Source organism: Calidris pugnax, unplaced genomic scaffold (genome assembly GCF_001431845.1).
Source record: "Calidris pugnax isolate Ruff unplaced genomic scaffold, ASM143184v1 scaffold40, whole genome shotgun sequence".
NCBI lineage: Eukaryota > Metazoa > Chordata > Aves > Charadriiformes > Scolopacidae > Calidris > Calidris pugnax.
This window is the reverse complement of record NW_015090796.1, coordinates 3,562,919-3,579,695: the sequence shown is the minus strand read 5'-3', so window position 1 is coordinate 3,579,695 and position 16,777 is coordinate 3,562,919. Positions and strand designations below refer to the sequence as shown.

At 40.2% G+C, this 16,777-nt stretch overlaps 1 long non-coding RNA gene across 5 annotated transcripts in view; it reads right to left on the bottom strand.

Moving 5' to 3' along the window:
* Window positions 1-16,777, bottom strand: part of LOC106885037 — a 127,900-nt gene that overhangs the window by 18,207 nt on the left and 92,916 nt on the right. The window contains exon 5 of one of the 5 annotated variants that reach the window (XR_001411370.1): window positions 10,554-10,710. The exons of the other annotated variants lie outside the window; for them this stretch is intronic. This is a non-coding gene — a long non-coding RNA (uncharacterized LOC106885037). The remainder of the gene's footprint in view (window positions 1-10,553; window positions 10,711-16,777) is intronic. 5 annotated transcript variants of the gene reach the window in all.

Sequence of the window (16,777 nt, the reverse complement as noted above, 5' to 3'; positions counted from 1 at the left end):
ACTTTCCATTCAAATAACGTCCACACATGCTACTGACCAGTATTGTTTCTATTCATTGTGAGTTTGCCTTTTTTTTTAAACGGTTAAAAAATATTTAGCATATATAGCCGGGGCTGATGCAAATGATTTAATTTCCTTAATTTGCTTTGCACTTTCATGATGTGAAGTTTATTTTCATTCAGTTTTTATAGGCAATGAAAGTTTTGCAATGGGTACAGACATTGTTCTCCCATACAGAACATTCAAAAATTTTTAAAGATTGCAATAGGTGAAGATCGGGATATTTCCTCTTCTGTGCTAAAAAAAATATGCCATGGTATGCATGCCCAGAGGCCATTACTTAGGAGTGCTGCTGGCAAAGGATTTCCTAAATATAGCATAAAGAGGGAGCAGAAGAAAATAATAGCCAACATCTTTTTGGTTTTTTTTGGCAAGATCAACATTTATTCAAAACCTGAAAACACCAGGAGTAAAGAATGTTCATCTGCATTTTGTACCTGAAGTAAAATAAGACTATTTTCAGAGTATGTAATCTACAAATATGGAATGTGTGTTTGGCATGGATAAAATAAACTTGCCTATTAAGCAAAGACTTTTTTTTAAAAAACATAAAAATGGGTTTGCATTTGTACTGATTGAAATTGTGTAGGTTTACGTAACATAGCCAAGGATTATATCTGTGCCCTCAATTCAGGCATGAAAATGCATTTATATAATTATGTTGTTGCACGGTCAGTCCATAAAAGTAAGGAAATTTGGAGTTAAACCCATGAGCCCAGATGAACACCATTAATTTCATTAGCCACTAGCAGATGTCTGTGCCACCACACTGAAGTCCACCGATCCTCTCATTGAAGTCACTGCACCCTGCCCCAGCCCAAGGAGGAGAGCAAGGTCAGTTAAGCATAAATGCCATACCTGGGAGCTGGGTATGTGAGGGCTTTTCCTTGCCTTTGTAGAGGTGGGAGGTAAATGTTGATGCCAGCAAAACACACACAGCATCGGGTCACTGCAGACGTATGGTAACAAGGAGTTACCTTATGGCAGTGCCAAATGCAAGGCCCTCAAAGCAGCATCAGCTCATCTATAGCAGAATCAAAGAATCACATGGGGTTGGAAGGGACCTCTGGAAATCATCCAGTCCAGCCCCCCTGCCAAAGCAGGTCCACTCAGAGTAGGTTGCACAGGAACGTGTCCAGGTGGGTTTTGAATGTCTCCAGAGAAGGAGACTCCACCACCTCCCTGGGCAGCCTCTTCCAGGGCTCTGCCACCCTCACAGGAAAGAAGCTCCTCCTCATGTTTAAATGAAACTTCTTACATTCAAGTTTTTGCCTGTTACCTCTTGTCCTGTCAGTGAGCACCATCGAAAAAAGACTGGCCCCATCCTCCTGACACCCACCCTTTAAGTATTTATAAGCATTGATCAGATCCCTCTTCAGCCTTCTCTTCTCCAGACCAAAAACACCTGAATCCCTCAGCCTTTCCTCGTAAGAGAGGTGTTCTAGTCCCCTCATCATCTTGTAGCCCTTTGCTGTACACCCTCCAGGATATAGTTATACTTAATGATGTATATTTAACCAAAAGAATAACTCTACTTTGTATGATTTCTTTGAACTGTGAAACTGTGAGGAATCCTACAAATAAGTAACATGTACAAGCAACTGTTTGCTGGATGTTGGGGCTGTAAAGATTGATTCATAAAATATACCATCTTTCTTATTTTGAATGTGCTTCATTAAGGTTGCATTGATCTTGGAGATCTGTTACTTCATGAAGGAAGTTAGGGGTAAGGGAAGGGATTGGTTGGTGTGGGACTTGAAGAAGGATGTTGCATGTTACAATTTAAGCAAAATCATTAAATCCACAGTCATGAAAACTGCAAAAGTAATAAGAGAAATTGGGATGAAACCTTTGCTGATGTACTGGCGTGCAAGCCGCTGCTCTTTTACTTCATAACAAAATAAGCATCACCCTTACAAAACACCAGCACCCAGTTAGCACCTTTGGCAAAAAAGGGTGTTTCTGGAGAGATGCACCCATGTGTTCCGCTCTCCAAAAGTGCAAACTCTCAGAGTTAGCTTTCCTGCTCTATGTACCCACAATACGCATTTCCTAAATGATGACGACAATGATGACGGTGAAGATGTCCTCCACGTCTTGCCTCGGAGAAGACTCCGTTTTTTCAATTTCCTTTTACAAAGCAATTGTGCTGATGTGCTGTTATGGTTTGAGAAAACCCATAGCAATTTGTTGTCGTTTAGACTACTGTTCTATCACCCAATGATCCCTCCCCACCCAGAAAGGGGGATTGGGAACACGAGGAAATACGAGGGTTGAAATATAAATAGATTTCATAGAATACGACTAAGTAATTAACAATAATAATAAAGGATCAGTATTAATCCCGATACTGATATACAAGAATTATACTCAGTCAATTACATCACTAGGAAGCCGTGCACACTGCAAGTGTCATGGCTTCAGGAGGAAGGGAAGGCCTTAGGGCACCCCAGGGCAAGGAGTTCCCTGGAGCACTGCCATCATGGGAGAGAAAGCTCTGCAGCAAACTTTTCTAGTCTATATTGAATGTGACGTTCAGGGTAAGAAATAATCCTGTTGGCCAGCCTGGGTCAAATGCCCAGGCCTTGCTCTTCCTCATCCTTGCACCTGGCAAGGCTCGAAACACTAAGACCTTGAATCCCACAGAGCCTGGCTGGCTATAAAGTAAATATTTTAATGAATCCAGACACTAGAGTCTTCTAAAAGAGCAGTTTTCCCCAGCATTGGAAGAAAAGTTAGTCCTGTGCTGCTCAACCCAGGACATGTACCAAAATGTCAAACCCGAAAATGAGTTAACCAGACTGCCCATAATCTCCTCTGAACCTTCCTATGGGAGTATAAAATACTGGTTGGAGTGTGAGACAAATGTCACTATGTCAGGGCCCCACTTTTCCTGAGAGGAGGAGAGGGGAAAACTGAAGAGGAAAAGACATTTGCAATTTTGGTGGCCGACCACATTCCTCAGCAACAGCCGCAGAGCTGATCTACTCTGCCCTCGGAGGGCTGATGGCTCATTATTCATCCCACGTGCTTGCAGGCGAGTGTATAGCTGCTTATTAAAGAGCTGGGTTCTGCAAACACTTCTGCACTGGCTTGACTTTAAGTATGCAAGTAATCCTACAGGGGTGAACTGTCAGCAACTAATTCTGGGAGCAACGACATTGCCAGCATCTCAAGACTAACATGAGAACAAGAATCAAAATCCTAATGCCTTGAAGGCTGGTGAAAAACAGTTTTCGCCACATTTTTATCTCATTTTCTCTCAGAAATTTTCTTCCACATTTTAGTTTTTTTATGTGTCTGGTTTTTCAGTAACAGTGGGGGAAAAAACACAAAAACATATAAAAAAAAAGCAAAATGTGAGAATGTTCAATATGAATATTGGTCCTTTAAAAGCAGAAAATAGAAAGGATACAGAACAGCCAAGGGCTTTTTCCTCAAGTGTGGCAAACAAAAACTAAATTTAAACACCAAAATTTACACTAGCAATGGCAATTTTTTTCTAAACCATGAGAAAAAGCATATTTTCTTTTTAAGAAACTACCTTCTTCCAGACCTCAGCCAAAAAAACGCTTGCAAAGGCCAATAAATGTGCATGTAAGAGCTGATCAGTCCTTTAAGTGGTGGATACAACTACTAAGAATATGCATTTGAAAATGCCAAAATTTACAGTGCTGAGTTGCAGATATGTGCAATGAGTTTCTGTTTTTAGAATAGCTATGCGATGATCACGAAAATATGCAACTACGTTCTTCTAAAATGAGCAAAGAACTGGACGATATCTTAGTTCTAAGCACACTGGAGGAAGTTTTGGGGTTTCTGCATCCCTGCTAGGAAGTGAGGAAAACTGTAGTAGGGATAACACGAATGTGGTCCCTCTCCCACACCCCAGAGAAGGTGCTCTGCTCTGGAAGCAGAGGAGCAAAGCTGTGATTTACTCCAAATTGATTCAATGTACACTCCACAGCTTTGGGGTAACTTCTCCCCACAAAAGCCCACGTGTATATCTTTATTGGTGTCCCGCTACAGGAGCAGGGCACTCAAATTCATAATTACGGTAATTTAAAAATGTTAATCTCCTGAGAGTTGTTGCCAAGATATGTTTAAGTTAAGTTTATTTAGAAATGTTTAAGCTGATAGATAGTGGATGCAAATTAGACAAAAGGTGATGAGTGGGTCAAGGAGAAGAAAACATACACGAGGTTACAATCAGTGTACTTTACATCTTAGTGAAATTTTCATCTAAAGGCTGACAGCAGATGTTTTACAAGCTGCCTTGTTTTTTTTTTCAAGATGAAATGCCATAGTCAATTAAGTTTTTCACAAATGACAGAAAGTGATGGACTCATATCTCTGAGTAATCCCTTCCACCCACACTTCTGAGGGTGCAGAAGGTTCCGTCTGTGGTGGGTGGAGGTGCTGAGACTCCATGGAAATGGTATGTTTGGAGAACTGAGAGATGCAGCAGAAGAGGCTCAAGGGCCAGTGTTGTCCTCTCCCAGGGATTGTAGGGGTAACATCACACTATAGGATGGCAGGACACCTTATGTGACAAAAATGTACCTGGTCAGCTGCCTCCTCAGTCCTGAAGCAGAAGCCATATCTCTTTAGGACCTCAGAGAAATAGGGAGAAATTTGGTGGTCAAAAATCTTACTTCTTTTTCCCATTGGATCATCTGGTTTCCTGGGCTGTGCTCTTAATCAGGATTTTCCCTTTGAATTTCAGGGACAAGATAAAATTCAAAAAATATATCACTGTTGTGATTGTGATTGTGTTTGCAGTTGCCACTAGGATGATGATTATGATTACTATTATTGACCCATAAGTTCCCAAAGCTTAAGGTTAGCATGACTCATCAGGTCACACCAGTGCAACTTTCTGAGCATCACAGACCACTGTGTTTCATCTGTTCTCTCCTGCGTTGAGCTCAAGGACCTTGGCAGTTTGACAGTTGCTTGTGTTTAGCTAAAGCGTGTTCTCCAAAAGACATCTTCCAAAAGATGTCTTCCTTCTTTATCTGAGAGATGGAGATCCTACAGCTTACATCGGCAATTTGTCTGATGATTGATCAGCCTTCCTGGCAAAAGATTGTGCCTAATTTCTCATTTTAATCTGTTTGGCTTCACTTTCCAGCTGCGAGTCCTTTCGATGCCTTTCTCTGCTGGATTAAAGAGCCCTTTGTGGTGGTGAATGGAGTTAAATCCAGTTGACAGCTGGTCACAAGTGGTGTTCACCAGGACTCGGTATTGGGGCTGGTTCTCTTTAATATCTTTATCAATGACCTGGACGAGGGGATCAAGTGCACCCTCAGTAAGTTTGCAGCGGATACCAAGTTGGGCGGGAGTGTTATCTGCCTGAGGGTAGGAAGGCTCTGCAGAGGGATCTGGACAGGCTGGATTGATAGTCCAAGGCCAGTGGAATGAGGTTCAACAAGGCCAAGTGCTGGGTCCTACACTTGGGTCACACCAACCCCATGCAGCGCTACAGGCCTGGGGAAGACTGGCTGGAGAGCTGCTTGGTGGAAAGGGACCCTGGGGGTGTTGGTCAACAGCTGGCTGAACATGAGCCAGCAGTGTGCCCAGGTGGCCAAGAAGGCCAACAGCATCCTGGCCTGTATCAGGAACAGTGCGGCCAGCAGGACTAGGGAAGTGATTGTCCCCCTGTACTTGCCACGGGTGGAGACCCCCTCTCAAACACCATGTTCAGTTTGGGCTTCTCAGTTCAAGAAAGACACTGAGGAGCTGTAGTGGGTCCAGAGAAGGGCAATGGAGCTGGTGAGGGGTCTGGAGCATAAGTCTTATGAGGAGAGGCTGAGGGAGCTGGGATTATTCAGCCTGGAGAAAAGGAGGCTGAGGGGAGACCTTATCACTCTCTATAACTCCCTGAAAGGAGAGTGTAGCCAGGTAGGGATCCATCTCTTTTCCCCAGAAACAGGCAATAGGACAAGAGGACATGGCCCCAAGCTGTGCCAGGGAGGTTTAGGATGGATATTATGAAAAATTTCTTCACTGAAAGGGTTATCAAACATTGGAAGAGGCTGTCCAGGGAAGTGGTGGAATTGCCATCCCTGGAGGTATTTAAAAGACGAGTAGATGTGGTGCTGAGGGACGTGGTTTAGTGGTGGACTTGGCAGTGTTAGGTTGATGGCTGCACTCCACGGTCTTAAAGGTCCCTTCCAACCTAGAAAATTCTATGATTCTATGATTCTTTAGCACCCAGTCTGCTTTTCCATGAAGGCATGTACACACTGTAATCAAGTCCCCTCTCAATCTGCCTTTTGATGACCTGAATAGATGGATTCTTTGAGCCTCTCACATTATCTTCAGTATAACAATCATTTTGTGGGGTATTTTCTACTCCCTTTCTGACTTTGCAACTTCTTCTTTACTTTAAAAGGACCCCAACAGCTGAACTATCTTGATGAGGGTTTTACCACCGCAGAGTGCAAAGACAAGCCCTATACAATGCTGTACCTGCATGGATGGCACCACCACCCCAAGGCTGGATTTTGGGGTGACACCAAGACCTTTTCCTCAGCTGCTGCTGACAAGGATGCAGTCACGTATTTTGCAGGCACTGCTTGCTCTCCACATGCAACGCTCATACATCTGTATTAAAACGTCAGAACAGACTCCACTTACTAAGTGAAGCAGACCACTTTATTTGATTGTCCTCACCAGTTTTTACTACATCACCAGTGATTTTAGAGTCACAACCAAGTCTCCAATGAAAATGTGCACAAGCTGTAGTGGTGCTCCTCTCCCCTGTGGGTCCCAGCAGAAAAATCCCTGTTTTCACATTCCTATTTTTAGGAATTTTTTAGGAATAAATTCCTGATTTATTCCAATTAGCCAATTTTGAATCCATTTACCATGTATTCATTTGGGGATGGTGGGGGAAAAATACCTTTTGTTTTGCACAGTGTAATAGTAGTAGTTTTACTCAGAAGTTAGATCTGCTTGACAAAATTAATTTCCCATAATCACCAGTGAGCTGTCCTTTAATTCCCCATCAGCCGATTCCCAAAGCAGCTATTTTCCTCACTGGCTCAAGTTACCGGGGTAGGACCACTTGCCCTTTCTGAATATTGGCACAGCAACATTCTCCCAGTCTTCTGGCATTTCCCTGCTATTTCAAGGCTTATTAAAAATTAACATCAGTGAATGAGTGCTCTCCCCAGCCAAGCCTTTTAGGACTCTTGGGTAAAAGTTATCCAGACCAATTGGCAGATGTTGTTTAATGTCTATTAATTGCCTAGAAAGTACTTATTAACCTCATTAAAGGATATTCTTATGCAATAACGATGTTCCTATTGTTTCTAAATGGAGAACTGAAATAGTTTTGACTGGTTTGGGGTCGCCTGTCTACTAATAGGTTTATCACAAGTACTTGCAAATAGAATCCCAATTTTTGTAGAATTTATTTTGTTTCCAGTGTATTTTTTTTATTTTAGAATCCCAATGTTTGTAGGATTTGTTTTGTTCCCAGTGTATTTTATTTTTAACTTATCCACCTCCATCTTTTTCAAATCCTTTTACCTGTTTATTTTTTTTCTGTAAAGATGCCATGAATCTCTTTCTGGCATCTTAAACTTTTCAGTTACCTATAGAAAAATTCTCTTACATACTCATTGCAATCTATTTCCTTTGTTACTCCACTGTAACTTTTTTTTTTTTTTTTTTAAATTTCTGTATGTTGCCTTCACTTCTCCACATAATGGACAAAAAATATCATTGTCTTTTTTTCTTGTGTAATCATGATTTTTGGCTGTCTTATAAATTTGCCTTTTAGAGCCCTTAATTTTCATCGAAACCTTTAATTCTAAACATTTATCTCCAGCATATCCTTACGTTTTGTCTGCCCATGATATTTCCACTTTGAAAGCATGACATATATGAACCTTTCCTCCGTTTACTCACTCTGAATGCAACCAAGTCAAAATCACTGATTCTTGGGTAGCAACCAGCTTACAACAATTAAGTCTTTCTTTTGTCCGTCACACTGAGATCTAAAGTAGGGTTATTTGTTATTAGATGTTTTCTCTTTGGAGAAAGGAAATGATCATCTACACTTTTTAACAGAACCGTCGATATGCTGCTGAGGCATCTGTTTTGTGTGGCCCATGGCAAGTTGTAAGGGACCTACATATTTTCTTACAGTTTGTTTTTCTAATTTCACTTTTACAAGTCAAGTCATAAATGGATTTTTAAACTGGCCATGAAACTTTTAATTTTATTAAGATGTCAGCATTAACAGTAATGCTTACAGTAAGAGCAGTAGCTAGTGATAGAAACACCATGGATAATAATTGTTTTCTGGAACTTGTCAGAAGTCAGCTCTAATGGTTAGGTAACAAATAAAATAGGACATGCAAGGAAACACTTTAAAAGCATTAAATTTTGGTTAGAACTTCTAATATCAGTTACATAACACCATGGAATGCTAAAATTTTGATTTTCCCATTTAATTATGTAACATGGAATTAATGACTTTGGGTTTTCTTCATTTTTTTTCCCCTTGTAATTTTGTATTATCTATTTAAATACAATTACACCCTGTCCAAAGTTATGAGCTTTCAGTTCTGGGCTTTCAATTCCCACTTTGTGCATTTAGCACCTTATCTGCAAGTATGCAAGTCAGCCATCTGAGTTTGCACTTTATTTACAAATACAGTAGTTCTATCTCAAATCTTACCACTTGACATTCGAGCACCTTTTTTGTTTATTGTTGGGACTGCCTTTCAAAAGAGATGGCTTAATATACTGTTTCAAACCTGAAACATTGAATATGAGGTTGCTCAAGAATCAATTCTGTATGAGTCAGCTCCACGAGATATTTGATCATCCATAATTTACTAATGTATATGAAAACCAGGCAAAGTTATCTGTGTTAATGTAACAATACTCTGTCCTCAGCAACAATGGTTTCACTGTAAGTAAGGTCTCAATTAAGCAAATAATTTGAGAATGAAGTTTACTGAGAGACGGTTAATGTACTGCAGCCACCACACCTTTCTTTTTGCTTCAAAAAAAAGTGCAGGTTCTGGATGCTAATTACAAAACTTGATAAACTTACAGCAAGTTAATTTGGTAAGAGTTCCCACTCACTCTAAAGTACAAAAAAGGAAAAAGACAAGAGAGAGAGACACAGGTTTTGATGCCCTTAGAAGTTCATTCAGCTGAATACAGGTTTTGTAGCTCAAACACCTCATGAAAAAAACAAAGTTTTTGCCTGACTTCAGATGTAGTCTGAGTGCCATGTGTGACAGAAGAAATGAAAGAGAGGGTGTTAGACTGGGAAATGAGAAATGCTGAACCTCCGTGCCTCCCCAGGAGAAATCATTCTCCTTGAAATGTGACCACTGTTGCCATCTCACCCACTGCCCTGTAGCATCTAAAGATGCTGCCTGAATGATAGCTAAGCCCTCTTAGATTATCTGTATTTTGTGAGCTAAGATCTTTGTCATACTTTCAAATTAAAACAAAACAAAACAGAACAAACCAAAACAAATTGGATTGCATTTGTGAAGGTCAAATGCAGAAGGACCGGACTCATGAGTCTAGACTCCTAATATTGCTTTTTCCTTTGGAAACTCTCCCTGTCGGTATTTCTCTAGCTGAATACAAAAAATTCCATGTAATGTTTATAAATTACTGGCAAAATGAATAGCTCAGTGTCTCCTACTGAAAACATAAACAACTTTAAGTCACTTCCCTCCATTTCTTCGCAGGACTATTCACATAGTTTGACTTCAAGAGTTTAATTTAGATGCTTTAAATCAATCCCAAAGATATTTAACTCTTTCCATTGACTACAGAAAAAAGGTATTGTGGTGGTAGATTCATATCTACTGATTCATATCTGAAGTTAATGCCCTATGCAACATTTTCTCCAACATCCACCAACAATCAACCCACAAACCTCTGCCTCTTTCTTTTTTTTTTTTTTTTTTCATAATACCTGGATTCCTCTTAGACTCATTATTTTGTGTGTCTGTGTGTGCTGCTTGGTTTGAGTGCATCTGACTCAGTTGTAATTATCAGTTCTTGATTTTATTGTAATCGCTGCATTTTGGGGATGTGGGGAGGGAGGAATTCTTCACATTCCAGAGAAAATAAAATTGGATCCAGCCATACTATTGTAATTGAGTTGGACCCTCAGGGCTCAGAAACCAGAAGAAAAAGAACCCAGTTGTGGGTGTTTGCTTTTTTTTTTTGCTTTTTTTTTTTTTCTAAATAAACTTAAATCCACAGCTGTCATTATAATGTTGGGGGACTGAGGCTGTTGCCTGCTTGGCTGTTGTCTGAGCATTGAAGCAACCTACAGGAGCCACCAAAATTCTTCCTGTGCCATTTACTTTCAGAACAGCATGGACACATGACACCTGCCTTAGATACAAACCGCAAATTAGGCTCAGGAGCCTGACCCTAAGAGGTAGATCTAACCCACCACAACAATTCAAGACAATTCAGAATAAATCCCATGTTCCTACCACAGCCCTCAGTGGTTTTTGACTCCATAGTTGTCTTCTGAAACTTGGCTCCAATGGAAGGTTTAGTGGTATGCAACTGCCATAGCACAGTGTGATGAAGTTGCCTCCAAGGGACAGTTTGGTGGGACTCAAAACCCTGTTGCAGACCTATCATGGCCTAGAGGAAGAGAGCAGCACAGGAAAATAATGAGAGATTCGTTTTGGTTTTGCGCTTGCATTACAGCTGTGGGAATAATGATAGTACAACTTAGGAAAGACTGAAGCTGACTGTCAGCTCCTGCTTGGCAACTGCTCTTACACTAAATAGTGATAGATTGCTTTTCAACCAATTATTAGAGTCTTGTTATTGGAGATGAGATAATCAAAATGTGTATATAGCACATTCATATGGAAAGTTAAGATTCCTTTTTTTTTTAGTTACTGTAGATGAGGTAGGATTATATTTTTGAGTGTGCTTAATGTAGTTCACTGATTACTCTTACAAGGTGCTTTACTCTGTTTCCATGAGCTTGGTTCTCTAGTTTTTCTCAAAAGGAAAACCAGCCTCTCCGTTGTTGAGTTCCGAGTTCATCATCTTTTTCTTGGCAGCTGTTACTGCTGTTGGAGTCCATATGCATCCAAGGAGGAGACCGTTACGGATCATCCTCAAATAAATGGAACATGGGGCCATGCAAGATGCATCTTACACCAGCAGATGTATCTGCCGAATCACTACCCGGCAAAGTCCTTATTAATTTGCATTTACTGGATACAGATAACATTTTTGTACAAGATGTCTCAATGGCAGACACATCTATGCTGCCACATCCCCAAGTAACTCTCCCCTCAGCCAAAACCAATGCTGTTATTCCCAACTTAAATGTCACGTAGCTGTGGGTCCTACTGGGAGGACGCAGAGAGACACTGCAATGTGTAATTAACACTGTTTGCATGGAAAAGGACATAATTAATTAACAAAGTCAGCATTCCACTAAAGTTATTGTAGAACCTCATTCCTCTTATAGTGTTGTTGTGTCAAATTTGGTATACAAAATATATTCCACATACCATCAGTATGTCATTTTGCATTGTAAAGACTAATTTTGAGGAAAAAGAAACTTTTTTTCTTTTTTCCCCAAGCCTTCTTTTCCTGGAACTTAAGTTTATAATATTTCCTCCCTTCTATTCATACCTGAATTTTATTACTTCTGTTTAATAAATAGCATAGATCCATTCCTCTGTTCTTGTTCATGGGTGGCAATGGAAAGGCAGAAGGGTGGATTATACACCGTTAAGCCATTAGAATAGACACCTCTTTTTCCATTGCTTACATATGGAGTCTAGCAAACCTCAGTGTGAACTAAACTTCATGAGCCCCGTTGTCCAAGTGAAAGACACTGAGATGCAGGAGGGTGGTTTAAATCTAACCTAACCTAAACTGAAGCATCCCTCAAAGCTTCATGTGGTCTCTACCAGCAGAAAGTCTGGATGCTTACCAGCACAGCCAACATGTAACAAGCTTCAAAAACAATCATGTTGTAAGAGTGGTTGGTATAATGTAATCTCTGAGTGTGACACCATATCTATGGATATTAAAATATTTATGAAGTGGAGGTCATTTTTTATCTAGCTATAATTTTCTGATCCAAATGTTTTCCAGATACTGGAGTGCTCTGGAGAAAGGCGAAGGAAGGAAAGAAGAGAAAATAATGTAGCTTTGCTCTATTTGCCTTGATCTGCTCTTATTTTTCCTGTATGCACACTGTGTTTGCTTTTCTCATTATAGAATATACAACTCAGTTGCAAATTCTGGATAGGAAAAAAAGTAATTCTTAATTACATTTAATTGTATTTCTTAGTTCCCAAATAATCACATATAACGCAACAGGTCTGGAGCAAAGACAAAAATGTGCAGAAACTGTGGAGGCACCAAAAGGTAGATGGAGAAAATCCTTTCCAGAATCAATTCTGTGGCATGTCTCACCCCAACTGTCTACAGTTTTCAGGCACTGACAAAGGAGAACTATGACACACAGTGCAATGAAATCACATCAGATGCATGCAGGAAAAAGAGAAAAGGGGTCTCCCAACACTTTTACCCTTTTTAATATCCACCTCCATGATAAAGGAATCAGGAAAAATAATCAAGAAGGAATGACCAAAAGCAAAAAAGGGAATGAAAAAGTTTTAAAGTGAGTGTATGTCTTTTCAGCCTTGTGTCTTCAGCGTTTAAAGTGTTGTCAGAAAACATATAATTTTAGTTCTTCGTGTATTTATAAAATTATATGTTTCTCTTTAAAAAATCCTTCTGAAATTGAATCTTCCTCTTCAATGGAAGCCTCACTTCTGCTGCTCGCTATCTAGTCACCATGATTAACTGACAGAGGAATTATCTGGAAAAACTGGGGACTTCTTTTCTTCTGCTGGCAGCAGCTTTTAAAACTCGGGCACACACTTGCTGTAGGCAATCTAGATTTTGCCCTTCTGAAAAAAAATTAGATTTTTCTACCACAGACAATCTGGAAATGGAGCTGCTGAGTCTGGCAATGCACCTGTGTCACACACAGGTAAAATTTGGTGTGCTAAACTTTTTGCAGTTACATTTTATTTGCCTTTCAAATCCATTCCTCATGCATGATATCAAATTAAGATAGCAAATTATCTTGCCATCTCTGCTATTTTGTGTATCTAAGCCAAGTAAGTTTGTCATCAGAAGCCTAACAAAAGACCTGTCCCTGAATCAACTGTGTTTCTTCAGTAAAGCTCTGCTGATCTTTAACATTTTGTGGGTCTGTGCTACACCCTTTAGGTGGCATCAGAAAAAAGAATGAAAATTATGTTTTAGATATTTGTGGGGCAAAAGGGACAATTACTTCTTTCCAAGAAAATCCATAATTATTTCAAGTTTCCTCTGTTTCATGCTTCACTTTTACCCCTATTGTCTGGCCAAAATGCCCCTCATCCTGCTGGATTGTATTACAGAGATTTCTTTCCTTCCCTGTGCAGTGATACCACTTTGCTGCGTGAGTTCAATGGGAATGGAGAAATCTGCTTCCTGAAGTGAGAGAAGAGATGCAGGCGTGCTGGGGATGGGGATGACATGCATTCCCCAGAACTTCTGGGCTGCATCTGGAGCTAAATGGGCCTCATTGTTTTTCTTCGGAGCGGCCAACTGATACCAAGAGCCTCCAGTAAAATGACACTACTGTAAGTGCAATTATCCCAGGGGAGCAGGAGTTATCCCCTCGGCTGTACACAGCCAGGGAATGCAAGGTGATCTCTGTGCAGCACTTGATCTATGCTTTAGCAGAAGGCTATGGTGTGTAATCCATCCGTATTGATCATATCCATACGCCCAGTTTGTGTTGTGTCTAACTCCCATGGTTTGGCTGGAGTTGAGCCATATTTCGGGGACTGTCGGGAGAAGCACGCTCCTGGAAACCAAGTGATTATGTGAAAAGAAGAAATTTGGAAACGCCCAGAAAAGATATTCCTCTTTTTATTTTAAAAAATTGAGACTTTCTAGTCATTAGGGCTGCGAGAAAAAGCTGGATAGTGTGGCCTGGATACAACAAAATGACTTTAACATTTAGAAAATAAATGAAGTTATATTTTTTATTCTAAAATAGTCTTTAAAAAAAAGATCTGATCTCAGGAGATTCAGAGGGAGTTGATTGCTGGTTTTCAAGGTATCCACTAACACTGTGACATATTTTCTCCTCCTCACAATTTCCCACACACTACAGGAGGATTTTCAGATTCTTCCGTAGATTTTCAAGAAAAACTTCCCCAGTTGCTGAAAGAAGACCCAGTTTTAATAGTGTGTTCTTGGTTTGAGGGCAACTCCCACCTCAAGGGGCAAAAAAACTCAAAACAAACCAGAACAAAACAAAAGACCAAAAACCAAATCCAAACCCAAAAACAAACAAAGAAACCAACCCCAAAACCAAAAAACAAACAACCCAAACTACCAGTTTTGTCCTAATTCCTTCAGAAACCCCTCAAAGGTAAGGTTAAGGACAAATCAGGGGAAACCCCAGCATTTCAAACTAGATTTACTTGTTTCAGAGCACCTTTATACAAAGAATGCTACGGACAATACAGCAGAAGACAGAGATTCCTTTGTAGCCTCCAGGGACAAGATAGCACTGACTTTTCCTTAAGAATTAAATGTAAAAACCTATATGACCAAACCTCCTCTACCTGGTGGCCTGGCTTGACAGTTCTGTGGGTGAGGAGAACAACCACAAGCAGTCTTCATGACGGCCTTCTTTCACACACAAAATGAAGTCTAGGTTTCTGAGTCACGTGGGCAGAACTGAACCTCATCACCCAGTGACAGTACTAGATCAAAGGAGAGTGTGTAGTCACAGCACGGCTCATCAGAGAGCTCTGCAGAGCTGAGATTGCTCTTCAGAGAAGGTAAAAGAGACTGCAATTTTTGTCTCCTCAGCCCCAGGTCCTCAAAGACCAGACCCTTCATCACAGAAGCAGTGGACTCTTTGGCTTTCCAGGACATGGACACAAGGAAAGCAGGCAGGGGTGTCTGCCATTTGCTGCTCCAGCAGCTTTCTGCCCCATTTATCCTGTAGTTAGAGCTGGCTGGTCACATCCATGTTGTTCTCAGACATCTTAGGGGACTTTGGGAAACTTGAGAGCAGCAGTGTCTAGACAAACTTGGGTAGGCAACACAAATCTTTTCAGGTTTTCATGTCCAGAAGCAACATGACCTTCTAGAAAAGAAGCATCTCCTGCTCCTGGCAGCATTCCGGCTCTGTAATGCATAAGGATAAGTGCTTTTATGAATATTTCCTTTCCAGTGTTGATGGTAGATCTGATCTGAAGGTTGAGATTGACATTGTGTGGGTCAGAGGAGTCTGACCATTCATTCAGCTGTCCTGCTGCACCCTCTGAGAAGCTTATGCAAGCAGAACAGCAAAGACTTTAAGCTGTCAAGCAGGGAAAAATGAAAAACAAGTGAAAGCAGAAAAGCTAAATGTATCGTTGGTGAAAGAACACATGGTGGTTAAGATGCCCTAGACAGATTTGCCACAGATCAGATCTGAAACTTAATGAAATCAGTAAAAATATTTTCATTGATTTTGGTGGATTTGGATCATGGCCAAACAGTTTGAGGCAGGTCGAAGAGGAGATGGAATAATATATATGCATGTCACACATAACTGCCTAACACAGTTACGGCATTTAAGATACATACAATATAGCATGTATACTTTGGAATTTTATCAGTATCAGGGAGGACAATTTTAATAACAAGCAATCTTACTTGGTTTGAAAAAAATGGGGCAGAAAAACATCCTCATTCATTTCAACATGTTTATAGCACTCTGTAACAGAGATTAGGCATACAAGCAAACACTCAACAAAACAACCATTGTACCTCCAGAGAAGCATGTAAACTATGTTGTTGCTACACTGTTAGTATCATTTACCTTCAGATTTCCGCCTATAACACAGCAAATAAAGATTTCTCTAACTCCTTCTTCATTCATATAATTAATACAAAGCACCATAAAGCCAATTTGGACACATGTAGGCCTATGCCAACAGTGTTCAGAACTTCATAAAGTTCTGATAGTTGACTACAGCAGTAGTGTACAAAGCAAAGGGGGGTAAAGGGATATATAAGGGCTTAGAAGTGAACTGACTAGTGCAATTACACCCTCACAAAACAAAATCCCCATTTGTGAGTTCTGCCTTGCATTGGGTTTCAGAAGGTCCAACTTTCAGTGAAAGATACTGAACCCGAAACTAGCTCCAGATTTAGCTTTATTCCTATGTGGGGAGTTAGATATCTCCAAAACGCACACCCAGATTGCTTCCTCAGTTCATAAAGTGAGGGAATGCCTTTCCTCTGACCTTGCTTTATCTATGATTTAAAAAGGAGCTTTTGATTGAAACACAGAGGATCAAATATTTTAGTTAAGCATCTGGTTACATTCTTAACAATAAGGAGTATTGAAGCTAGTTCTCAACACAGACATAGTCTAATCACTCCCCCCCCCCTCCTTCCCTTTATAAAAACCTAAAGAACAGTAAACATTTGGAAATATAAAAAAAACTAGACAAACTGAGCAGATGGAGAGAAAGCAGTAACAAAAGTAAATATGTTTCATATAATTACCAAAGTTATCCTCCTGAGAGATTTTTAACTAGCTAAAGAGAAATCTTTCTTCTGCTAAAAATCACTTTTATTTTTGACAGAATATCAATTCTTTTTCAGT